This window comes from Lonchura striata, chromosome 6 (assembly GCF_050655825.1).
Source record: "Lonchura striata isolate lonStrDom1 chromosome 6, ASM5065582v1, whole genome shotgun sequence".
Classification (NCBI taxonomy): domain Eukaryota; kingdom Metazoa; phylum Chordata; class Aves; order Passeriformes; family Estrildidae; genus Lonchura; species Lonchura striata.
In genome coordinates this window covers 17,453,391-17,479,727 of record NC_140708.1, presented here as the reverse complement: position 1 = coordinate 17,479,727, position 26,337 = coordinate 17,453,391, and the positions used below count along the sequence as shown (strand labels likewise).

The 26,337-nt window shown below is 40.7% G+C and overlaps 1 protein-coding gene across 24 annotated transcripts in view; it reads left to right on the top strand.

Moving 5' to 3' along the window:
• ZMIZ1 (zinc finger MIZ-type containing 1) overlaps positions 1-26,337 on the top strand; it is a 335,481-nt gene that overhangs the window by 90,715 nt on the left and 218,429 nt on the right. For all 24 annotated transcript variants that reach the window (XM_085583388.1, XM_085583392.1, XM_085583390.1 and 21 more), the window contains one exon: positions 25,875-25,954. The gene's annotated coding sequence lies outside the window, so the exon portion shown is untranslated. The remainder of the gene's footprint in view (positions 1-25,874; positions 25,955-26,337) is intronic.

Genomic DNA, 26,337 nt, shown 5'->3' with positions numbered 1-26,337 from the left:
TAAAAAAGCGGTGTGTATTTTACTGTATTTAGCTGGTTTCTAATACTCTGGTGCCACAATCCAATCACAAATAAGCGTCTATTTTTTGTCTTGGTCTATGTAAAATTTCTCTTCAGTTTAGAGTCTGAAATAGAAATCTAGGTCCAAGTTCCTGCAATGGCATCTAGAATTTACCAAGCATGCCAAACATGTATGCTCACAAAACTTCCTAAAATGATTTGACCTGGATTTTTCTGGCATTGAATAATGCCTTTTATAGGGACACATAATCACTTTTATAGGGACACATAATCACTTAGAGAAGAAAAGTCTTTTGGCTGACATTTTTATTTCTAGACATCTTTTATGTTCCATAGGTACTATGAAGAAGAAACTGAAGTTCTAGGAGTGCTACATCCAACATAATGCTGGGATTACAGTGCAATTTGAGTATAAATCTGAAAATAAAAAACTGGGGTTTTTCCCTTGAAATTAACATAAGGTTTTAAAATTAAGAGACATGACAGCACCATGGGCATACATCTGCTGGACTGGTCATTTACTAGGATATTTCTAACTCATGTTCTTGTACTTGAAATTGTTCTAAGACATTTCAGATGTAAAAACATACAAAATACACACACTATGTCACCACAAAGTAGTTTATCCAATAAAATATGTTCCTAGGGAGATGACAGGTTAAGAAGAATTCCTTTTTTGATATTTTCACAATATTTCATTGATTGCTACGGTATAGAAAATGTAAATGCTTCTATTTCCTATTACTTTTCCTTTTAAAAGAACCTCCATAAATATGAATAAAAACCAAAAATTTGCCACAATTTCTTTAATACACCTGAAATAAGAGATACTTAAGTTTTTGCCATGTGATCCAAGCTTTTTTCCCCACCTCTTTCCAAAGGAGTGATATTTTAACCAGTTGTGTGGCTATTTGTTGTATTTTCTGAAATAAGTAGCTCAGTCTAGGTGGAGCTGGAAGGGCCTGAATTTTTAAGCTCTTGTGTAAAGTGGAGAGAGGAGGCCAAGCAGAAGGGAATGCCATTAGCACGCAGTGACAGTGGCAGCAGAGCTCTTTAGACAGCTGCACGTATCATATCATCTACTCGGGTCCCAGTCATGCTGCTATTTCTGTCTCGTTAGCACAAATCACAGCATCTACTTTTGCAAGTCCCTGTTGCACCTTGGCTTATCTAGGGGCACTTCTTCATTTGAGTGAGTTTAAAAGGGATGGTAAAAATTCACAGTCTGGTAAGAAGCTGGTAACTTCACTGCAGAGCCCGAGGCAGTGCCACCAAGCCCGTGCTGGCCAGGAACTGGGCACCTGGCCCCTCTGGAGGCATTTGGGAATGGCCCTGAGTGCTCATCTAGACTGAGGTGGCATTTTCTACCACATAAGATGTTTGTACAGAGCAGGTCAAACTAATTCAAGGAAAGTATCTAGAGGAAAATCCTCTGTCTACTACTTGTTACTGCTTCAATGGCCACATATTCTAGATATTGTCTTCTCAGATAACCACCAAACTCCAGGAGATGGAAGCATTGCTTACCATGAAGCTTATGGTGAAGTCATACATTTGGTGTGCTAACTCAAAGCAACTGTAAACCAGTATAATGAATTAAGGTATTTTAAAAAAGAGGAAAAACAGACTGCTGCTGGTTGATATGGTGGGTTTTTTTTTTTTTCGTTTGTTACATTTTGGTGGTGTTTTTTTAAATGTTTGCCCATGCTAAGACATCTTGTTTCCTGTACTTGTTTTATTCTCACTGACTTGGACCAGATTTCTCATTGTTTTCTGAAGATTTTCCTGCTTTCAGTGCAGTAGGTGTGTGTTGTATTTCAGAAAATAATGATGTAAAAGCATTAAAACAATTCAGCTGTTGCTAACTTGCGTTTTAAGGCTTATAATCTGCTTAGCTGTCAATGTTCCATTCTTTGTATGACACATTAATTTCAAGAATTCCTAAATTGTGACCATTGTTGCTAAGGTCATCCTGTGTGTTAGACAGAGCTCTGACTACACCTGCAGTCATGTATGAGTGTCCATATGAAGAAATTAGTCTTTTTGAAGTGAAAATTCATGATAGATACTCAGAAATATCTCCAAAGGATTTTTTATGCTATTTACAAATGCAGTGTATTTCTCAGTTTATGGGTTTGCTACATGTTTACTGTTTGAAGAATAATGCCCATATTTACTTGCTTCAATAGTAGCATTTAATATAAAATTTCAAGTTTAACAAAGTAGGAGGCTCATTAACAGGCATAAACCAAACATGGTATATTGATTTAATATTTCTCCTCATATGGATTTTCTCAAAATCTTTCACCAAGTTCAAAATGAGGGAAATTAGAGTTAAGTTTCTGTCCTTAATTGTCTGTCTTGTCTTCTGCAGGGACATATGTCCTGGCTTTTTGTGGTTTAATTGTGTTAGCAATAAGGATGAGAAACAGAGTAAGGATTTTTAATTTTTGGGTGAAAGAGCATGCCAGTGAGTGCCAGGAGAAGCCTTCCCAGGACAGCAGTTGATGTGCTGTTGCAGGTCTCTGAGCTTTAGTAGTCTGTAACACTGTGTGTGAGCAGCTGACATGAGTGTCTCCTTAAGTGCTGCCATGCTTTCAGGCTTCCTAGTGAACTGGTGCTGAAGACAGCTATCTTGCTTTCTAGAAATAGTAATGATTTAATCTAGAAAATAAGTATTCAGTAATTTAAAAAAAAAAGTATTTCTTGATGACAGTCAGTTGATAACAGGCACCTTGAACCATGACTTTCTTAATTTGGTATTTGAAATTTTTCTTTGCAGTAGCAGTATGAACTGAACCAAAGCTGTGTACAGCATGTATTTTATTTGCAAAGGAAACTACAGGGGAAAGATGATATTCAAGAAATTCAAAATTTTGTTCCTTAACAGTGATGCCAGCAGCCAGCTATAAATGCAAACTTCCCTTGTACAGTCCTGTACTGATCAGGGGTGGATGAGAGGGGGTGGAGCAGCAGTGTGGGAAGAAGCCTCTGAAAGGAGGCACAGAATTTCAGTTGTAGTGCATCTTACACAGGGTTGTGTAAGTGTACATGTGTCCTGGCTAGTGAGTCACTGGCAGCTCCAGCAGAAAGGGCAGTGGCCAGACTGCTTGTGCTCTGCTTATGGCACTACATGTTTAATAGGACTAAACAGGAATCCAGTTGCTGTCCTCCTACCCCTTCATCTGCAAATACCCAGCCACAGTATCCATGCCTCATCCACAGGGACGGGGGTAAGGGAAAGTCTCCTCCAAACCTCCTGTGTGAGGGATGGGATAAACTAAACCCACTTGGTTTAAATAATCTGTGGAAAAGCCCTTTCTTTGGGAATGGTTGTTTTCACATTTTTGTCTTGGAAACTGCTGAAGCATCCCACAGGGTTTGGGTTTCTGTCTTGGTACGTGCTGTGCACGCAGGCAGTAAGAGCCAGGCTTAGCGCTAATCAGCTGTGATTCATTGTGCCTTTACCCCGCAACATCTAATACTGAATAGATTTGAAACCTTTGATACATCTTTCTTTGTTGGTTTGTTTCCACAATTCACTTCCATTAATTTCCAGGGCCTTAGGGATCTTTGGTTTTGAGTTGCTGATGCTGGCCATGATCACGCAGGCAGACAGGCAGCTGGTTACGCCTCTGCCTGCCAGGCCTCAGGAGCAAATTCCTTCTGCACAAGCGCGCAGCTCACTCAGCCCTCTCCCCACTCCCGTCTGGATTATGGTTTCATTAAGGTCTCATACATATGTGATATTTTAACTCAAATGGGATATAATAAATTTCATCTGAATAAGCAGTGCCTTTTATGTGTCATAAATTTTGCCTTTTCCTGTCCCCACTAATACGTTTCCCCCCTTAACATTTCAGTTTTATACTGATAAACTCCTCGACATTTCAATAGTGCTGCGGCAGGCTGGAGGTGCAGAAGTGGGTCACGCAGAGCTATCAGGAGAGCCGTGACTTTTATAACTGCCTGAATAGGAAGCTCCCGGCTACTCAGATTTCTGCGAGGAGGACTGCCGCTGCTGAAAGGAGAGAACTAAAGTGTGCTTTCATTCTAAAAGCACTTTGCACACATAATTCAACCTTTTCAGGGCTCTGGTGTGAGGTGGTAAATGTTGCTTCAGGTGGAGAAACTGAGGCAGGAGGCTTGTGTGTGCCATTCTCCTGAATAGCTGGGGTTGAGTGGCAGGCTGTGCTTGGGATCACACCATAGCCACGCCCTTACCTGATGAGATACACGTTTGGCCCTTTTCTGCCATGCTGCCAGGTCTGACATCCTAATAGAATGAGACTTCCAGTGTTGTTACAAGGTAACAGGAGCTGGAAAATGTTTATCTGCTGTCTCAAGGCACCCTGGGGTGATTGCTTTGGGTTTTTTGCTGTTCTTCCTTTTCCCCCTTTCCCTCCTCAGTTTTTGGCCCAAAATAGTTCCACTTGCTGGAAAACAAGCAAACAAAACAAAACCAAGCAAACAGTTGATGAATTTAATTTACAGTCCTACAATGAGAAGTCAGAATTAATTTTGGTAGAAAAATCAAAAACTTGCATGTTGTTATAAAGAAGAAAAATACTCTATTTTCTGACTTTGTCTTAGTAGACTTCTAACTACCTGTAGTATACATTAATTTGTATCTGTAACAAGCTTTTAAGATGTGTTTATGTGCTATATAATCTGGGAATGATCCAAGTGCACTGTGGCTCAGAGATCACTGCAGTATTGAATGGTTATTAGTGGGAGTGGAGAGATCAGTTTAGGAGATTGCTGTTGTAATTTCTGGGGGCCCTAAAATGTGTGGAAATGTTTTATGTTTATGTACTTTAATACTAAATTTTTTTGGAGTGTGTTCTCATCTGAGTGTCTTAGTGATTTGTGCAAACCCTAGTGATTTGTGCAAACTTACCTTTATTTCTTTAAAAATAAGACATTCCTTCTGAAATAATGTTACTTAAAGCACATATGATTATTACATGACCTTCTTGCTTAATTTTGCGTGCTAAAGGAAAGCCATAAAGGTCATTTAGTGAGCAATTTTATCTGGGATTTTCTCCTAGTAGTTAAAACCACATGACGTTAATAACTATTTACATAATCCCTAAAAACTTGTAGGCAAATTGTGCATGTGGAAACATGAAAGGTAATGTAAACAGGCGAGTTGCTTTATCCTGAGGTGTGTGTTTCAGCTGTGAAGCTGTGTAACCAAAGAATGAAAAAGGTTCAATTCTAATCCATTTCTTTTGTCTTTAGGAGTTGGTGAATTGTGAGTCCTATTCTAGGAAATGGATTTTTGATTTTCTGAGTGAATCTATAAAAAACCCCTTGAAATCACTGTCTTTTGGCAGTTAGCCAGGCAGTTCAGTAAACATGCTGGATTGATTATCTGAAAGCTATTTTTTATGTTAATGTTGGATTTCAGATACATAGTGTTATGTAATTCACCTTCATGTCTTCTGAGGTCAGATGTGTAAGGTATATTCAATCCTGTATCTACTTCCAAAGCCAAATGATTTGTTTTTTTAAATATAAGCAGAGAAATCTTATGTTACAGTAATGAATCCTGTTGGCATCCACAAACAGAAAATAAGCCTCAGGGCCTTCCATGACACCTAAGTTTCCTTCAGCAGATGTCCTGAAAATAAACAACCAACAAGCAAGAATCATGTTTTTCTTTTTGGTACAGATGCATGAGATGAGCAGGTATTGAACTGTTTATTCATTGCTGAAAAAGGGAAATGTGCTGTTTTAGCTTGTGCCTCACCAGAGGAAAGCCTGGTTGGAACAGCTGGCTGCTCAGCTTAGTTCTTGAGGTAAATACTCTCCTTTCACCTCCCACCAAAGTCTAAGATGTTTGGGGAGGGTTCCTTTAAGGCTGATGAAAAATAACCTTTTTGTTTTTTGTTCAAGCAGAGAATTAAAAAAAAAAAAAAAGAATGTTATCAAAGGATGGAAAAGTTCTCAACAGCATAAAGACAGTGTGGGGGGAACGTTTATCTAGTTAGCCACTATGTTGATGTTTCTGTCTGTGGACCTGGCTAAAACTATCAATCTGTCTTAAAACGGCTTTGTGAATGTTTCCTGCTAATGAGAAGCAACTTCAGTGCAGGTGTTGTTTAACTCCTACTTTGATGGGCAATGTACATTGAAAAGGGACAGAGTAATAGCAGTGGATCTGAAAAAAATGCGAAAATGCAGCATCAATTCCCCAACCTCACTCTTGGCCTTGTGTTGATAATTGTATTTAAAACCTTGCTTTTTGGAATTAGATGAGTGTTTAAACCAAGCTGATAGGATCATTTTCCATTACCGAAATTCCTAATTATGCTAAATCTATAAGAGATGGAAAATGTAAATCAAGTGTTGCAGAAGAGTTTAAGGAAGAACTAATGTTATTTCATGATGGTTATGGAAGTTTGGCTGGTTGATTGGTTATTATTGATCACGTTTGGCTTTAAACACAGAAATAGCTATATACATTTATCCAATTTTAATTTTGAGACCTTGAAAATAATAAAAATGGATATTGTAACTTTCTCTATCTACCAGGGCATTTGTGGCCTCATAACAACAAAAAAGGTGTCATGCTACTTTCTCATTTTATTATTTCCTGTATATACATCACATCACTTGTATATTGCTGTATATCTTTTTTTCACACATTTCACATATAAGTTACTTCCTCTCTTCTTGAAGTAGCTACCATTTTATTTTCTGGATGTTGCAGAAACCAACAACCAAAAATACTTATTTTCGGTATTGATAAAACTGTGCATAGTTTGTCTTCTACTTGAGAAATTGAAGAAAAACTTGTAGTTTATTTTTAATTAGAATACCTTATGGATTGCCTTAATAACAAAGAAACAAATCCCAAAATGATGACAAAAAAAACTTTAGGCCCCCAAACTCCAGGAAAAAATCCCAAATCAGTCTGCTAAAGGTGTTTACTGGCTGTGGTTTTTACATTGGCCTGAGAACCAAGTATGCTTCAGCGCTGTAAGTTTTCATCCTGTATCTCTCAATAACACCCTATGGCTTTTGACAAATGATTTCACCTCTGCTGGCCAAGTTGGCCACTGGTAACCATGAGGCTGAATCCTCCTAGGCCTGTGGAAGTGCATCAGGTTTTTCCACTCATTAACTGACTCCTGTAGGTAATATATATTTCTCTCCATTTGCAAAATGGTGATGGTGATACTTTCTGCCTGCCTCTCAGTGGGATCTGGGAGGATTAGTTCTGTCTCTACAGCAGCGTATGAGTGGTAAGGATGATTACAAAGAACAAGATGTGCAATTACACTGGAGGGGCAGCAAGCTGCGAGTGTCTCGTTACACTTACATAGCAGAGCAGCTGGCTGATGAGCTGTCCTGACCTCCACAGTCAAACCAGATTTTAGCACAGTTGGCTCATTTGTGGGCTACTCTGATTTCTCACATCAGGACCTCTGTTTTCTAAAGGTGCCATCAGACAGGGAAATACAGATGACAGCTACGCACTGGAGCTGTGCATTTGTGTTTGGCTTGCCAGAGTAATTCCAGGCACTGTGGATGTGAGCATCTGTAGGTGACCATCTTTGTCAGAAGGCTGTTCTTTCAGTAGGGTGCCTTGATGCTCGGGCCACCTGCTTCTCCCATGACAGTCGTCACTCCTTTGCTGCCATCACCTTCTGCACATGGGACATGCTCCTTTATAGAATTTTCCTTTCCCTGCTTGCTCAGCTCAAATTCCACCTAACAACTCAATACTTCTGCAGTGTCAGCAAGAAGTCAGTCAGTAATAATAGTCATATTTATTTTTGTTTATGCCCTTCCAGGCACACCCTGTTTATTTGATTTTGCTTAGAATGTGAGCTCTTGGGTGTACAAGTTCCTGGGTCTTTTCTCCTGTGGGTTGCTGCTGTGTTGTCAGTGTTGCACAGGGTTAATCCCAACTGGCACTGTGACAGCTGATTCTTGGGACACTTGAGAATTTGTTTTTAGAGTTTCCCTAAACTCTTTAGTGAATTAAGTAACAGGTGTATCTGAAAGGCAAGTTCTTTCATTTGTGCTCTGTGTGTGCTTTAAAGCCCTTTGAGCAGTTAAGTTATAGTAGCTGCTGAAAGTAATGAGAATGAGTGATAAGAAAAAGGATTTACTTGTATTTTCATTAGGATCTATTAAGACTAATTTAATCAAATGGGATCAAAATGCTGTCACCTTCTGAGGGTCATTGTCAGTAATTGTAACAATTAAGTGATTATTCTAGTGTCTTGCCTAAGGGAAAATTAAAGTGACTGAAACAAAAAAATAGGAGGTGTGATGCAATGCATTTAGGTGTGGAACATTCACTTATTCGAACTGGATGCCAAATAGTTTTAATCCATGTCGAACAGCTGCATTTGGTTTTCACTTTGATGCATTAACAAGAAACTATGATGCAAGTAAAGGACTAATATTTCAGATTGCAATTAACAGAGCAAGAGAAAACAATAAAATTAAAGTTTTCTATTGAACATATAGAAAAATAGGAACCTTCAGTTTTGGATGCTGATTTTTGAGTTTGCCAGTTTGTAGCTCTTAAAAAGCTTGACTTCCAAACAAGATGCTGCAGACTTTCTGAAAGACAGACATGGAGGCATTTGAGGTATGTAATCAGTACAGCCAACATACTCTTTGGTGTAAATGGCCTTGTGGGATCTTTGTGGAATCAACACTGCACATGCAAGCAGAGTGAAAGGGATGGGAATCTAAACAGGTTAGTATCATGCCATAGTTAAAAGCAATAGAATGAAGCATTCATTAAAATTACCTACTTAATAAAGGATCTTGGGTACGTTTTGTCTTTATTGTTGCTCTGTTTGGCCAATGTCTCTCATAAGCAGAACTATTAGTTATTGCTGGCAGGATAAACCCCATAGAATATTAGAGCTTTTTATCTCAACTGTGTCCTGTTTGATGGTAGCTACAGTTTGTGGCTAAAGTATTCTGCAGTATTTTGACTTGATTTAGGAGTGTCATGCTGTTGTCTGTGCAGAATACCCAGGCAGACGAAAGGTCGTCCCTTGCTATTTTGGGAGCTGTCACACAAATAAGCTGAAAGGCACAGGGAAGTTGCATGTGCTGTGACCAGGGTATGACCATTGCTGGCTAAAGCTAATGGGAGTCTTTTTTCCAGCCTTAATGGCTGTAAAATCAGTCTGTTTTAGCTCAGACCTTTTCATTTCTTGATCTGCAGCCATTTGAGAATGTGTTGTTAGAGGTGTAATCTTTAAATAATGCTTGAGTCTGAAGAGTCTCACTTGCCCATGAGTAGTTTTGGAGGCTCTGTGCTGCCACATAATTTTTCTGCTAGGTTTTTTCAACTCTTGCTTGTGTAGTTTTAGATTTACCTGATATATTGGATGCATAGATTAGGGATATTTATTGTTCTTTATGTATTGAAAGGAAAAAAATATATTTGGCCTCTGACAATCCCAAATCAAGATCAAGATAAGGTCTATAACACTTCGTGCTCTGATTCCCATGAGGGTTTTTTTGAACATTCAGTGGTGGTGCTCCTGTGTTTGTCAAGCAAGTTTTTCCATACACAAAAGGGAAACTGATTTTGATGTTTTCCTAAAAATATTATGGTATGATTAAAATACAGGTTTTCTTAGGACAGGAGTAGTCTTTGTTTCTATAAAGAATAGTGCCAGACATCTCTGGGGTATCAGAATAGGCACAAGCAGTAGCTGCAGCCATTGTCCTTAGGGTCCTTCCTTGTGTGCTGGCTTGACTGCTGCCTTCTGGCAACACAAGTTCTGGGCTGGCAGATCCGCAAGATCTTTCAGATTTGTCAGGAGCCTAATCTAAAAATGTAAGTCAGTGTCTGAGCCTTCCCATTTGCAAAGGGGTGTTCCTTATTTCTTACTATTTTTTTTTTAATTTAAACACACTTTGTTTCATGGGAGAGAATCAGGGTAATTCCCCACCCAGTTTTGAGACAGAGGAAAGAGCCATTTGCATCATTATCTTGATTGTGCTAAGCATGTGACCCCTGGAAAAATGGGCTGACTTCTGTTTGTTCCTGATTTCACTTGGCCCTTGGTGTTCTTCTGTTGATAGCTCAGGATACTGAGGCTGTCTCAGCCTCACTACATGGAGACTGCTACAGGTGTCACAGAAACTGATTAGTTATTATAAAGCACTTTGTAAATAATAAGCTGTAGTAAAAAATAATTACAATATTGTTGAAGCACAATTAATTCTTCCAGTAAAACTACAAAGAATTAATTCACAAATTAAGAACTTGAAACTGGGGTTTTCTGTCTGTAAGACTCAAAAGACATTTTTGTGGTCTTACTTCATTTTCAGTTTATGAAATGGTTATTTTCATGATGCAAAATTACCTAGTATGCAAACTCTAGACTGAGTACTTGAAAACAAACAGGGCTTTGTAGTAACTTGTTATTTTCCCTGAAGAATATGTGTGCCCTTTCTTGCACTCAGCATTGTACTGCTTCATGTGGTTTTGTCTTTGGTATACAGCCCACTGTGCTCCAGCTCCACACTTGATTAAATGGCATTATGAACTCTCTAATTATAATACCTTCACTTTATTACACTCAAAAGGATTGGCTCTGGTGGATGGTGGTGCAGACAATGTGCCATGTGAATGCAGTAGTTGGAATTTCCTGATTTGTGGTGTTATATGCATTGTGAGCTTGCCTTGTGGTCAGCATCATGGAGGAAAATATGATTGTGGGACTATACACAACAAAGAGGTGATGTCTTTCATAAGCGCTCTACTATCCAACTAGTAGTTTATGCTTTTATTACAGTAGCAGATATTTAATATCTTGCACATTAATGCGATCTCCAAAACACAAAGAGGTTTTCTTGGGGTGCTTTTGAGGTTCTTTTGAATGGATGTGAAGCAAGGTTAAGACATAACTTTTCAAGGAAGGTTTATCTAGGAACAAAAAATAGATAATGAGGTGGTGTTTGTGGCTTTTGTAGCTAATATGAAGTCTGGAACTCTAAAGACAAGGAAGTTTGGTATGATGTTGGAAGCCTGGTTTTCTTTCCCGACAACTTCATTAATCTCATGAACAGTAGCAGAGTTGCCACATGGTCATTTGTGTTTGTAGATTTGTGACTTATATACTCTTTCTTCAACAAGAAATGCTGAGGTCATCAATGAGGTTTCATTGATGTTAATGTTAAAGTCTATACAGTTTACACAGTCTTATGTTCAGAGAAGAACCATGTCATTTTAATAGTAAAATAGGAATAAGGGGAGTTAATATCCTTATTGGCTAAAACGCAATACAGAATGTCCAGGGAATTTGATGGAAGAAGGGACAGAACAGGAATCTGCAGGCAGTAGTTTGGGTGTAAGAGTTTAGTTTGCATCTTAACAGTGACAGAGAGGAAATAAGAGAAATAAGGTCCTCATTGTTGTGAGGACCTTACTGAAAAGTAATTAGAGTAATGGATCTTAGATACAATAGGATGTAGGGGAAAAAAAAGAAAGGATAAGTGTAAATATCAGGCACAGACCTTGTCTCCCTTTGAACTCCCTCTGCGAGCAGCCAGGTTATATAATCCCTCCTTACACTGCTTTTAGCTAGTGGCCACGCAGCTAAGCTCTGCCAAACCCAGTTGCCCTTCCTCCTTCCCAGAGGTGGCAGCTGAAATGGGATGTGCTGAGGCTGGACCAGAGTGCTGGAATAGCCAGTGTGAAGTCACTACCTGCATCCACATACTATGGCATGAAGGAAATGCTTTGGGTTATCTTAAAATTCACACAGTGTCACTGAGGCACTGTAAAAGAAGCATCAGTAATTATTTCAGAATACTGCGATTTTTGTTTTACTTATGAATGTTGTGGGGGAGGGGAGGGTTTGAAGACAAAAACCTAGTACCCTTAAAAAAAAAAAAATTACCCTCCCCCCCCCCCCCAAACAGAACCAAAAAACAAAATGACCAAACACCAAACATAAGCCATTGAATTTGTTTAGTGTCTTTTTAGCGTGATCCCGGGGACGTTATCTCTAAGGATATTTTGTCTCCTGTGAATCAGAACTGTGGGCTGCTGCTTTGTGTGTCTGCACCAGTGATTTTGCAGAAGGCTGGCAGAGTCTCTGAGCTGAGCTCAAGTGCTGTGGGCTGGCAGATGTGGCGGGCAGCGTCTGTGCGCGGTTGGGAATAAAGAGCCCTTGTGCGTGCTGAAAATGCATGGGATTAGGAACGTGAAACTGCTGAAACTGTCCCTTGCATTTGGGTTCAAAGAAATTCAATTTGTTTTAAAAATAGGTTCAATACGTAGGTTTCCTGCTTTAACGCAGCTTCATGTATTTAGGATCTCATAGAAGATGCAGAGGGGGGAGTTTTGGAGCAAAGCAAATCATTGGCAGATTTAGCATCATGTACGTGTGTGCCAAGTTATTCTTAGCATGAGTGGAGCCCAGTCAAAAGACTTCTGGTTTGTGTGCTATTCTGTTGTATTTTAAACTAATGTTGTGTATAATTGGCATTCGTTAAGGGGAAAAATGTAGTGCTGTTTGCTTACATCATGCAAAGTAAAATTAGCGACCAAATTAATAACAACTCATTTTTCAGGCAAGGCTAGGAGCCAGTTGCATGGCAGTACTGTATGGGGAAGAATCAGCCGGCTCAGATTTTATATTGTGCTTGTTAATATTTTCCTCCTCCTTCTATCCTTTATGTTGACATTAATGTTAATTACTTACTTGCAGCAACCAAAAAGTATTGATGAAAGCCCATGAACCCAATGTGCTTTTGTAAAATTAGTTTCCTGCTTAAGCAGATATTTCTGTAGTAATTGACACAAACCAGCCTCAGACAGAGAGGCAGGGGCAAGCTAGTTGTATGATTGATTCACCATATTCTGTGGTTATTTCATGTTTATAGTAGAGAGAAGACTATAAGTATAGGGCCAGCTGCTCCACCTGGGTCCTTATCTGAAGATGTGGCCTGAATAATTTATTAAGGTGCTGTCCTTTACATTCTCTTCAGCTAGAAGTCTTGCCATAAAAAACCTCCAGAATTTAAAAGCCTTTCTCTTGTTTTGCTTTGCCTTTGTTAAAACAGTGGAACACCATAGTCAAATCCCATCAATCCCAATACTGGTGCAGAATAAGAAACTGTATGTGCAAATCTGCAGTGTGTATACTTCAATATGGGAAAAATAACTTCCCATTTGTAAATGAATTCTCTCTAATGACTAGTAATTGTAGGTGTTAAAAGGAACTGGTTTAATGTTTTAAGGACATGGTAAAGTGGTTGATTGCTTTTGGGTTTTTTTCTTTAAAGATTAATAAATAGGTTCTTCTGTTATCTTTTGTATTATCAGGAGATAAGGAAATTGCATTATATAAGATGTGATCCCCAATAACATTTTCTCTTTAAAGAGATGAGCAGTTCCTTGGTGCCAGCCTTGTTGCTTCAATGTGATCTCCCAAATAGCACAAAGCTTATTACTTTAAATACTGACTTTCAAACAAGCAACATTCTCTTCTGTCTTGCAGGACAGCTAATTGTGCTGATTTCCCCTTGTTTTGTTCTCTGATTTCCTTTTTTGGTAGAAAATTGTAAATATTGTAAAAGGTCAGGTGGTTTCTGTCCAAGTAATGGATTGCTTCGGGCTTTAAAAATGATGCCTGTTTATGGTCCTGCCATCTGCAGGAGCAGCAGCCTATCATAAAGTTACTGTATTGATCTGTCACTAGTACTGTCTTGTCTGCCAAATGAAAAATGGCTTACACTCATAACCTGGGCCAGCAGTTTTCTTATTGTAAGCCAGACAAAAAAATGCTATTGATCTTCTTTGCTGAAGTGTTCTTTTCACAGCTTGCCAGCACCAACATACTGTTGTCCTTAGTCAGGGCTAATTAGCTAATAATTTAATGCAACTGAGACAGCAACCTCAGTTTGGTTTAGTAGCAAGGGCATATGCTGTGACTTCAGGAGTATGGCACTTTTTTAAAGCACGGTCATGATTGCAGTGCTTGTCTCAACTTTTACACTCTCACTTCAAGTTTGATTTGCTCCACACTAAAGAATAACAGTCCACTTAGGCTGAGGTGTGCTGTCACCTCAGGATTTATAGGAAGCAAAGCCCAGATGCAGTGTTGGTGTCTGTGTTCTTGCATGGTGCTCTTGGTTATGCACTTGCACTTCAGCTTTATGATCACTTCTTGAGCGAAACCAAATAGTTCATTGAATTAATTATGGGATGCCTGTGGTTTAGGAGCTACAGACCAGATGGATTCAATCACCTCTGAGAAACAGCTAAATACACCTTTTTTGACTGACTGATTTGATTTGTTGGGTTTTGTTGTTTTTGTTGTTTGTTTTTTTTTTTTTTTTTTTTTTTGGTGAAACACCAACCAAATAAAAAATCTGCTGTTAAATGGTTTTAAATCAAAGTTTGTAAGATAGCTCTTTTTTTCCTAAGAAATACATTTTCTTAATTCTCTTACTGCAATAGAGGCCAGAAGATTGCAAGGGAACTCACACTGGAAACATTGGGCAGATCTCATCTGCTCACATATGCTGAAAACTCATAGGACTCTTCCACTAGTATTACTCTTTTTAATTCAAATATTCAATTATGTGTATAAATGGAGTTTGCTTGCTTCTATTCCTTAGCTGTGTATAGGAAGCAATTGGTACAACTTCATATGGAGGATGGCTCAATGTCTGTCTATGTTTAATTTTGTGGGTGGTTCTCCTGGCTTATCATGTACTCTTGTGGTGGTGAAAGGTACAGCCTGTACAATGTTCTTTTTAGAATAAACAGTAATAAAACCTTCGGAAATATAATTATATGCATTTTGCAAAAAAAAAAAAAAGAAAGAAACAGGCATCTCCCAGTTTTTAGCTGTTAGACAATTTGTAAAAGTTCTTGACCCAAGGCAGCTTCTTCTGTAGCCTTTGCTCAGACAGTGTAGGCCATATCTTAGTTTATATTTCAGAATCATGCATGATTCAAGTTGTGTTTTTGTTTTCTGTTCCATATTGCTGAGCACAGTGTGAGGCAATGCACAGGAGGCGGAAGAAAACAGATGATCCCTGAGGGAAGTTATTCTTTACATTTCATACATTAGTTTCTCTGGAGTGTGGGTACATATGTTAATTTTGTACATGAAAAAGGAGTTTAATCTATAAGGACACTTAAAATTTGCTTGAAGTAAGGCAACTTTTAATCTCTGAAAGCATCCCCAAAGTGCAATTAACTATTCTGATGTCCTGATGACTCAACAGATGCTTCTGTAAACTAGAACACATCTGTCAGATTATAGAACTGATAGGTTGCTATATATGATTTTAAATGACTGCCCATAAATGGTTGTATTGGGATAAATATCAAATAGATGGCAGGGGTGTCCAGCTTTGCAGTAGTCCTTTAAAAACATTTGACAATGCACTGTTCATTGTCACACTCTGAGGCATGTTGCATGAAATGCCTGACTCTTCCTTCGTATCTTTAAAACTTGTTTGGGATTTTCTGCAGATTGCCAGCTCCTTCCTAATGCATGCAGGCTGTTGAGTAGTATTTTTAATAAAACAGTAGAACTAAATATTTTTCTAAGCCTTTCTGAAGATTACCAGTAGCCAGTTCAACTGATTTTAGACTGTATTCCATCTGTCTAGCTAAGAAAGAAAATACATTAGTAGTCCACACATGAGTAGCTTATTAGTTCATTTGGTGTGTGCTGTACAGTGATTCAAGACTGATCTAAAATAGTCATCCACAATTACTGGTGCAGCACAGTTCAAAGTGCTTCAAATCTGTGGGTTTGACTGAGAAATTTAAGGAAAATAGCTGCAAATTGATTCTCTATGTAATTAATGAAACATTTCATTCTTATGTAAATATTAAATGCTTAGCTATATTTTCCTTTTTTTTTTCCTTTCCTCTTAGTGAGCTCCCCCTCCCTGACCTCCATTATATATTTGTTTGTTTTGTAGGATGGTGGGTGGGCTGGTATGGGGGCATATTCTCTTGAGAGGAAGAATTAATAGCTGAGTCCTGTGACTCATTCACTGAACAAACAGCTGTTCTCTCTCTAATTCACCCTTGCTCGGATGTCCATCCCACCCCCGGAGAGGAGCTGCCAGAAGGCACTTGTTTTGCCTCTGCCTCAGTTGTTGAAACTCAGTCCCCTTTCTTGTAAAAAATGCCCTTTTCTTGACGGAGCAGCCCACGGCCACGTAAAGCAGAGGTGTGGAACGAGCCCCTGGCCAGCGCGGTGCAGCGAGCCACCACTGCAGGGACACAGCAGAGTGGCCGTGGCAGCCGCGTCCCCAGTGTCTGGGCAAGATTTGCCAGGCTCCCCTCCCACAGAGAGCCTGTTTGGAGCTGGGGCTGGATGACAGTGGCTTCAGCACGGGTTAAAAGCTTCTGGTGTGCTGCAGAGAAAGGGCTTTCAAGGACAGCGCAGAAACCAGTGGGTATTTGTGCAGATATAAGGAGTGAAGTCAGTGAGGCAGGACTGGGGTTTTGTTTGGGGTTTCTCCCTCCCTCTTTCAATGTCACAGAAAATTAATTCTAGTTTTACAAATGCTATCAGCGGAAGATTTTAAGAACAGCCTGCAGTAAAACTTGGAAGATCTTGAGGCAAACTGCATCTTGCTTTGAAATTACTGTCTTTCCAGTTCAGATGTCCATGCAGAGCATGAATTGTGTAACACTGCCTCTCTGATGTTGTGGATGACTTCGAGTTTTAACATGGGTAGTCTGGCAGGGCTTGGCATGGGGGAAGGCCCCTGAAACCCTCCAGGGGACCAGAAAAACAGGATCCAGGGCTACCAGTTCGAGAGTACTTGTGTAATAGCTTGTGTGATAGACAGCAAGGAGCACTATCTGTTGAAACTAAATGACCTGAAGAGAAGATGGGGGAAACTGCTTCTAGCTATTAAATCTCAAGATACGACTGTTCCTCTGAGACATCTGTGCAATTATTCCTTTTGGGGCTTTTATTGCTATGACATTAATTTGCATTAAAGGCTTGGATGTCTAAAATTGTGTTTGCTTGCATCTTATTTGGGTCATAGTGTTGCAGCTTTCCTGCCCTTCACTTCTGTGCCAAGACAGCCCCACTGAGGCAGGCAAAGCAGGCAGTAGCCCCCCTGCTGCACCCTGTGCACACATGGGGGTGGATACACACCGTATTTAGCATTACACAAGACACGGTGGTTAGGTGGTTAGGGTATTCAGTGAGCTGATGTGAAGGCACTCAAGAAAATGGACTTGGCAGGGGATAAATTTAAACTTCTGTGAAATGCCTGCCTTTGCAGTTAGAGAAATGGAATTTCACCCGTAAGTCTTGGCATACCCGCTAGGGACAGTGGCTAAACCCAGCAAAATAGGTGTTCGTAATTGAGTTGACTGGCAGCAATATAGGATGTTAAATTACTTTTTTTTTTCATTCCACATACATGAGCTTGTTTCCCTTAATATGGGTCTTCACATCACTTGAACTGCTTTCTGTTCAAATTGCTGTTTACTGGTGAGTCCCATTATGATTTAGCTAAAATTGGGGAAAATAGCCTTTTCATCATCAGTCCTATGAGTGGAAGGTAAGGGCAGGAAAGGAAATTTGTATGTTGATCAAGTTTAAGAGGCTATTAGGCAGAGATAGTAATGACTTTACATTGCTGACCTTTTAACTTGCACTTCATTGGAGAATGTGGGAGAATGAAATGGTTTATATATGTTTTCTTTAGATACTTGTAGTAAGAGCTCTCAGGTATTGTCCGTTGGTGTTGAAAATGCACTTAATTTTTAACCTCCTCTGTTTTAAGAAGGTTAAACTGGAGGGGTTTGATCTTTTAAGGTCAGAGCTGTCTTATCACTATTGTTTCAGGTAAGTGAACAAAGGAAAAATTTGGGGATTTCACCTAAGTTCTGTAAAAGGGTTTTAGTAAATGGGGGATCCAGCTCAAAAATGCAGAAGTTGGCATGTATGTTCTACAGGAAAACACCTGTTTAAGAAGTACTTTTTAACTAAGAAAAAAATGAAGAGTTTTTTGTGTAAAACCTAGGCACAAAGCTCTAGAAGTGGTCAAAGGCTTTGTGAGTTTGTTTGTTTTCAAAGTTTTCTTAAAAACCAGCTTTCCTCAGTTTGGTGCTCTGTTTTTGCATATACGTGTTGCTGTATACACAACTGTGTTCCCTACTGCAAAGGAGGGAACATTTTCGGACCAAAACAAACCAAAACTTGTTTATTAACAGAAGGTGTTCAGTGTAGTGAAACAAAGTGAAAAAGATAAAACACTACATTTTTATTAGTGGTGGTGGTGTAAGTTTCCTTCACTCCAGTATTTTTTCACTTTATGCAGGTTTTGAGTTCCACCCCCACCCCCCCGCAGCAAAAATACTGCACACATGTGTGTAGTTCTAAGCCCTTTGCTCTGCTACTGTCCTTAAGTAGTAATGCTGTAAAGATTTCAAAGTCATTCTACTGCCAAATATAAGATATTTGTTACTCTGAGATGATGGCTTAATTTTTAGTATTCCTTGGTGGTTTATATCTTGACATTTCTTATGACCTGCAATTAAAATTACTTCAGCGAAGTCTCAACTTATATCCAGATTTCTGAGTGTGGTTGAGTGTCTCCAGGGAGAGCCTTGAACTGCTCACTAAATCAATTTGTTCTTTTCTCAAAACAGATTAAGTATGTTATACCACTTTATATTAAAAAATAAATAACCCCAGATGACATAACTGCTACATGTAAAATTAAAAAATGTGCTCTGCACATTTTGAAGGGTAGTAATTTTGATGCCAATGCTCTGCTGATAGTAATACACCAGAGAGAGCAAAGAATGGTTAAAAACAAGCATGTCTAATCCTGTCTCACTGTTCTGCTAGTCTTGTTTGAGAATTAGGTTGATGGCGCTCTACTTGGGTGGGTACTAACTGCTAGATGTGGCAATAATCTTCTTTAACAGAGCCTGAGACACTTTGCTTCCACTGCTTTGTCTCCCTGGAGTTAGAGATTTTTTTTAATTTGTCTTACTCATGCCTACTGCTTTCTTTTAAGGTCAGTCTTCTCCCTATTCTTTTAGCAAGATAGGCTGCAGAACTTCCTTGTGACTCACCTGCACCCTTAGCGAATGCTGCAAGTATAATTTGAGCAGGCTCCTCATGTTTACTGTTTATTTTGTATCCAACACACCGGCGGAGCAGAGGGAAATCAGTAGCTGCTGGTGCTCTGCAAATCTGCGGAGGCTATACGGGCAGCTGTATGCAGGGAGAGTCAGATGCACTGGCTATGCCAGAAGCAGCTTTTGTTCCTTCAGGCCACTTCCACGGTTGTGCTTGAGTGGATTATTGTTTAAGGCTCTTGTAAGTACAATAGGACTTAAGAAAAAGGGAAGGGAAAAGTTTTTTCTTAACTAGAACAAAACACACTAAAAAAGTTTCTACGGAAATAGATGGCAAATGGTCTCTAATAATGGGATTTTACAAGCGATGTCCAAGCTCCAGAACAATGGTTCCGTTTAAGCCAAGATTAATAGTGCTTGTTATCCTATGCCTGTGAGTTGGCAGCTCGGTCCCCTGCTACAGACAGATGGAGTCTAATGTGCTGCAGCCTGGGGAGGAGCTGTGACTGCCGTGGTCACTTGTGAAATGACAGCGAATTGCAGCCCTCGGTCAGTTTGGGTCCGTCAGCCCCAGGCTGGGTCTGACTGTAGCTGGCTGGAGCAGGCACTGGAGGAGGAGCTGCCTGGACTGCCTTGCACAGGGCAGCCACGCTGAATCTTTATTTCAGCTTGGGCCAAAGCCACCTCCATCAAATTATAATTTCACAAAGATATGCTGAAATGCCTGTTTCTCCTAGTCCTATTTCCCTGTTTCTGCTTAAGCCCCTGATCTATTCTACTGACTCATGTGCAGCCCCTTAAATCTGGGGCGTGAGACTGGGAGGGAGGTGGGGTGCAGAACTGCCCCAAGGACTTTAGGGTTTCCAGGGCTGTGACAAGAAAGCAGAGACATGGACTACAGCAATCTTGGCCTACTCATGCCTCTGTTTTTAGGTGCACTGGACCTATGTTAGATGTAGCCTTTAGAAGAGAGCAGGATTGGATAAGTGATTCTTTCAATAATAAGATTTTTAGGGAACAATTTGGGAGAAAAAAAGGATTTTGTTGTTGTTGTTCTAAACTGGAGATCATAATAGTGCAAACGGCTGCTGTTAAGCCTTAAATGAGTAGGATATGCAACAATCTGGACCTTTCCTTTCCTTCTCAAAATAAGGAAATTGCAAATTCATGGCTTTCTACAGCTGGGAAAACATGTACTTTGGTTATGGTTTGTTTTTTGAAATAATGTGAAATACAAGTTTGAGAAGGCTTCTTTCTGTTTATGCAGAGAAAAAACTAAAGTTGTTTGGTTTTTTTCAACTGGGAAAACTAATTTGAGAAAATGGTGACTAAATAAAGAAAACTTTTGCTCCTACACCTTGGTGAGAAAGAAGATGGGGAAAAAACACAAGCAAAATTTACATGCTCATTGCTGTGTTTCTTTCTTACTTTGCTGTACCCTTGTAGCCTTCTGCCTGACAGGGTGAGCTTGAGAAATCTCCCCGGAAGACTGTCTGTAGTAATGATGTGACACAGGAGCCACCGGTTTGACCGACTGTCTGAGTGGCCGCGCTGTTCAATGCAGCAGCCCCCATGAGAACCTGCTTCTTCTATTTTGGGAACAAAAGATGGCAGGAGGAAGTGCAGGAGTGCTGGCCCAGGCTTCTCCTGGGACTGTGCGGGCATGAGGAGCCCCGCTGGGGTGAAGGCAGGAGGTTGGCTCCAGGCCTCCCTGGGGCAGGGAGGGGGCTGTGTTAGGTGCTGCCTGGTGAGGCACACAGCAGGTTCCAGTGCAGCCTGGCCCCTTTCTGTGGCTTTCTGCTGCTTGTGTTCGGAAGGAGTGTCCATCCTGTCTTTTCCATCAGATAAATGTATGTATTTATAGCTGTGTGGCTGCTGCTTTTTGGTGCGATGTAGTTCTCTGTTTTTTGGCTCTTATTTTAATAAGGATTTCTGAGGACCCAGTCTAGGTGTAGGCAAAGTTGAAAGTTGTCTGAAGCTGCAGTCCTGCTTCCCTCCACACAGATCTTCCCAGCTTTACTTTCCTCCCTTGTTCTGCCTCTGCCCAGGAAGGAACACACCAGCCTGCACAGACATTAGTCTGTCTCCTTTCCAAAATCCTCACCTATTTTGCATTACTTAGTTTAACAACAGTTTTTGCTTTTCTCTTATTAAACTAGCAGGCTGTTTCTTTGTCAGTGTAAATGGCATCTGAGGCTTGTCAGACATACACTCACTGTTGCTTCAGAATTTCAACAAAGCCCAAGTTTCTAAAAAGTCCTGATAGAGGGCTGTGATACCTAATAAGGACTGCATATATTAGTTAAACTCTCTGTAAAGTTTGTAAATGTTTTCGCATAGCAGAAGTATGCTTGCTGACCAGTAAGCTTATTTAGGAAGAGCAGCACTTCATGTTCTTCACTTATGACCCAGTTACAGCTGTGGATAAATGAGAAGTTGGAATTGCTGACATGCTGTGGTTTTACAGGAATTTTGAGTTTGAACATGTTCTATAGTTCAAGGAGAATAATGCTGGAACTCCAAAATAATTTGTGGAAGTAGGAAAATACCCTTAAATGCACCTGCTTATGCATTTCTGTAGGAAGATGGTACAACTTTCTTTAACTATCTATCCTAGCAGTATTTTTGTTTTTCAAGAATTTCTGTTTGGGTGTTTTCTATTTGCTATCTCTTCATTTTTCTTTGGGTATGTGGAATCCAAGTGATATTTTGTGTATGGAAACTGAAGGGTTTACTCTTGGTTACTTTTAGAAATTGATTTATTTACAGTTAAAGTCCAACACAGGCTAAGTGCTGAGGTACAGACAGTGAGATACCCTGGGGTCACCCTTGCTTTCTGCAGAGGGTAAGGCTGAGGACGAGAAGCAGCATTCCAGGACTGTCTGTGATGGTCCAGAGAGATCTATTATAAACTTGTCTCAAAAATCTGGTGGACGCCAACTGGGATCAGGATATGATGAGAAAGCAGGGAAAGTTCTTTGTGCTTGACCTAACTCCATTGCAGTGATACAGCTGAGATTAGGAGGTTTAAAGATGAACTCCTTGTTACTTCCCTATTGGATTTCCTCCAGTTTGCCCTTACAGTGTTTTTATATGCTTTAGTTTTAAGACTTGTAATGTACAGTTTCTTCTGGGTTTTCCCTTAAATATATATATATAGACTGTTTCCATTAATTTTGGAAAAATCACTAAGAAACAGAGCACCATCTTAAAAGAAAAAATGTTGAAACTGTGTAGATTATTGGGCCAAAATTGGTGGGTTTAGGAGCAGGAGCTGCAGGGATTGCCTGGGCTGCCCTTCAGGAGGGTTCCTGAGGGATCGTGTCTGCCCTGGAGCACAGCGAGGGTCACCCCTGAGGGCTGTGGCCACCCGAGGCCAAAGCAAGGGCATCCCTGGGCGAGGTTGGGACCTGGGGAGGGGGAGTCCAGCCTGGGACGGGGACATGGAAGGAAGGAGCAGGGAATAGCCTAAGGACAAGTGAGGAGCGAAGGCGCTGCAGACGCACCCCGCGGCTGTCCGTGCTGAAGCACGGGCAGGGCAGGGCTCAGAGCGGGGAAGGGTGTTCTGGTGAAGCTGGCCCTTGGGAAGCTGCAGGAAGAATTCCCCTCAGTGGCTGCTGAACTGCTGAGTCTCCTTTTTGCCCCCTCCCCAGTTTCTGAAACAGTACTTAACAGTTTGTTGCTAATTGTCAATAAATAAACTAAAAGTTTGTGAAATTCCCCGAGTTGAGACTCTTTTGTCTATGATGTACAGACAGCAGATTTGGGGGATTCTTTTATTGCTTTTGCTGTTTTTTGAATCTTTGGGGTTTATTTTTACAGCTTTGGTTTTGAACTTTGGAAGCCTAGAGATAAATATATCCCTTAAAAAAACAAAAAACAAAACAAAAACAAAACAAAACAAAACAAAAAAAAACCAAAAAAACCCCAAAGAGCTGAAAGCAGAAATTTTTATGTGATGATGAGGCTTTGGAGAGCTGGCTTTAGGAAAAATTCCTCGTGCTGCAGGGGACACGATAAAATTGCTGGCGTTGGCAGCTCTGCTGTGTAGGCTCTCTTTCCTCCCCCCGGCTCTCGCAGCCTTCCCGGCCTGTTCTGGCGGGCTCCTTCACGGCGTTGCTTTTTACGGTGTGATCTACTCGGAGCAAGAGTTCTGCCCGTGTTCTGCGCTTGTCACGCACCACATACGCGTTACTCTCGGAGTAGCCTAACGCAGAGTGTCCAGCATTGCGATCCAGCGGCTCGTAGCCAAAAAAGCGTTTGTGCCCAAAAATCCTGTGCGTTTCTGTGCTCCCCCTGCTGGGCCTGGAGGAGCAGGGAGCCCTCCCGGCTGGGGCGCTGCTGGTTCCCCTCCTTGCCCCGCTCGCACCGCAGCTCCCTGCCGGGCCCGGCGGCTGTTCGGAAAGCACCCGGCGCTGCCCAGGGCCCGCTCCTGCAGCTGCGGAACGGGCCGTGGGACCGTGCGAGAGGCGGGCAATTGTGCAGCACCGAGTTATTGTGCCGCAGCAGGGCTTGGAACGCACCTGGAAACTGAGGCTGAGGCAAGCCAGGTGTAAGGGCTTTCCAGCCGACACGTCTTCTCTGCCATCTGGTCTCATTTTCAGGTGTAGCCCGCTATCCCCGAACGTTGCCAACGAGACTGTTTTGGATCTTTCTAGAAGCAGGATGAGAGAAGGGACAGGCTTTAAGAAGCTGATTTTATTTTTAGAAGCCGATTGCTGTTCCCAGCAGGACCCCGTGCAGCGTGTTGGCAGAGCTGGGGCTGGCGTGGTGGGGGGGACATTGTACAACCACTGAGCAGGTTGTGCGGGGAAAGCAGGGAGCAGATGCTGGTGGGGACAGTGCCAGTGTCCTTAGAATCAGCTTGGACCTGGCTTATGAAAGGGGTGGGTGGTCGGGAATGTGAATTCACAGAAACGTTAATGGATAGCCCTTTCATTTTAAGAGGTGCTTTATAAAACAAAGTAGGAATTGTGATGCTGGTTTTACAGATGGGCAGAATAAAGCACAGAGGAGGGGAGCAAAGCTTTGGGTTTGTGTGCTGTAACAGTGCAGTTCAAGCTGGCTTGAACAGCCTCTGTTTCTACCCTCTGCCATGATGGCTGAGCACTCCTGTCTTGATCCTCCTCCCTGTCTTGTGTTGGCAGGGATATGAGATAGCATGCTGAAGGAAATTAGTTGTCCCATTCCAGCTAACCAGGCAGCTGCACAAATGAAAGTAAGAGTCCAGGAGAGAGGAGTGAGAGGCAAAATTGAAGTGTCCACATAAATGCTATAGCCTGGTCTGACAAAATTGCAGTCCAGGTACACCTGGAATGGTACCCAGATCTTGGGGCAGACAGAAAAAACAGTTTTTCCTTTGGAGAAACAAGCTAAAATAACTAATTGCAACTTCATTAGAGATTAGTCTACATTAGCTAAGAAAGTTATGTTAACACATACTAGATTTGAATCAATTAACATGTTTTTCCTGCCTTGCATAAGCTGAAGAAAAGCACTGGGGAAAACTTCTGGAAGAGAATAAACCTGTTCTGGGCAAAAACATTCACAGTTCAACGAGGCCTTAAAGCCAAATATTCACCTGGGGTGCTTGTCAATATATAACTTCTCTAAAATTGCCCTTTGTGGGACAAGAAAACCAGCAGCATCCCTGTATGAAGCAGACAGTCCCTTGGTGACACTGGGTGTGTTGGGGTGGGATGACTGTTTCTAAGAAGGTTTTCAGTCATCTTTTTATTCTTAGTGAATTACCAGTGAAAAGGATAAATATGGCTGCAGAACAAACATTGAATGCAACTACCAAGTTATTTGTAATAACCTGAGGCTTCCTTCTGCATTTTTTTTAAGTGACCTGCAACTTTGGATAATTTGAGTTGTTATGAAAGCATCTGCTCCCATAGCTCGTCGTTGGGGAGGAACCTACACTGGTTGCAAATTGTGTGGGGTTTACTGTGTTATTTTTTATTTGGTGATTTTTGGATATTTGTTTGTTTTTCTTTTTCAGTAGTATGTGCTTTTCTATTTAATGGATTTCTTTTTTTTGTATGGAAGTTACTTGGAAGTCAGTCAAAAGAAAAGCAAAATGTAGTCACTGTGTTACTTTTCTCAATATATGCTGAGTTTTGGAGCTTGGTAGCATAATGCTGTAAGGACACCTTGTCTGCCTGCTGAAACAGCATGTAACAAAATACAGACTACCCGTAAACATTCCCCCATCTCCCTTTGCAATCTTTCTTTATAATTAAAAAAACATTTCCTAGAAGTTGCAGTGCTGTGCCAGTGTAATCCATAAACTTGTTTTGTTTTGCTACGGAGAGGATGGTGGTTCTGAGGTATTTTTGCTGTATTTTCTTAAGTAGTGTTTAGGGGTTGGTTTATCTTTTTTAATGGCACTTAGCTCATAATAGCCAGTGAGTATCCTTTATAAAGAGAATAAAAGAGACTTCAGCATGACCTTTAACTGAAAAAAAATTACCATTTGGCTCAGGAAACTTTGATATAAACCTCAACAGAATTCTCATTATCTTTTCCTTATTTCATTTTTGCAGGCATGAAAGCTTGTATTGCTGAGTGAGTCTAAAAAGCTTGGGGATGGCAAAAGTTGGGCTAGAACCCCAAACCAGCCTCAGACCTGGTCCTTCTGGCTTGATCCTTGGTCTCCTAAATGCTCTTAATTAATTCTGGGTCTTTTCACTGAGCTGATTCAAATGCTGCTGTGTTCTGCAGGAGAATGGATGCATGATGTGTTTGTGTTTTTATTGCAGGAAAATGGATCTTGTGTGAGGGCGTTGAGGAAACGGTCCCCAGCTACTGAGAAGAAGAAAGGCCAGTGGGAAATATTCAGGTAGGAAAGCTGTGTGTATCATCAAGCAGTAAAAACACTTGTGGACCTTCATTTTTTTTCCAGACACTGTGTCGTGTTTGATGCTTGAATGACTGATCTGGTCACTATCATAGTTTATTTGTTGTTTTAAGAAGCAGCCCTGTTTGGTCAATTGATTGCAACAACAAAACACTGCAAGCAAAGCCCTCAGCATAAACATTCCTCAGGCTATCCCCGGTACAGTATTGATCCTGATATGGAATACAAACAAATTACTCTTTGCGTGCGCCATTCGAGCTATAAAACAGAGCAATAATATGTTCTACTTGCTGCCAATACATGTGCATTTATAATAAACTAAGCAGAAATCCCTGAGTAGAAGTGAACAGTAGTTTCAATAATAT